Consider the following 769-nt stretch of genomic DNA (forward strand, 5'->3'; position numbering starts at 1 on the left):
TTCAGCATTAAACTGCATGTTATTCTTTTCAGCCCACTTGTATATTTCATCCAGCTCACATTGCAGGTGCATAGTGTCTTCAGGGTTCTGTATTATCTGTGAGACTTTTGTATCATCTGCATAACTTGTGATCGTGGCTCTCTGTGTGGCTGAGGGCATGTCTGAGAGGGCCATTATGAACAGTAGTGGTCTCAAAACAGTGCCTTGCGGAACACCGCTCACTATTTGCGTGTCATTGGAGGTGGCTCCATTGGCTACTACCACCTGACTTCTATCCTTCAGAAAGTCATGAAGCCATTCTCCCAATTTTCCAACTATGCCGAGATCACGCAGTTTGTAACATATCATTCCATGATCGAATTCATCAAATGCCTTTGCAAAGTTGAGATATATCACTTCCACATTTGAGTGGTTCAGTAGCTGTTTCAGCACCCAGTCGTAGTGTTGTAAGAGCTGAGTCAGACAGCTCCTTCCTGGTCGGAAACCATGTTGGGTGTCAGGCAGGAAGTCATTTTCTTCAAGGAAGGCGATTAGTTTTCTTCTGATTATTCGTTCCATGACCTTGCAGATTTTATATTGTCTATAGCCCAGGCTTCTTTGTCTGCTCTTTCTTTTTCGTGGGAGAGTTGCAGATTTTTTTCAATCTCCAGCAGTTGTATTTTCATCAATTTGTTTGTTTAGGCGATTTGAAACTTTTGTACGCCGTCTCATAAGAATTTTCCTCTCCCTGGGGATTTTGTTCTTGTATACAGTGGCCTTTCTCTCCGGG

Source organism: Octopus bimaculoides, chromosome 16 (assembly GCF_001194135.2).
Source record: "Octopus bimaculoides isolate UCB-OBI-ISO-001 chromosome 16, ASM119413v2, whole genome shotgun sequence".
Lineage (NCBI taxonomy): Eukaryota > Metazoa > Mollusca > Cephalopoda > Octopoda > Octopodidae > Octopus > Octopus bimaculoides.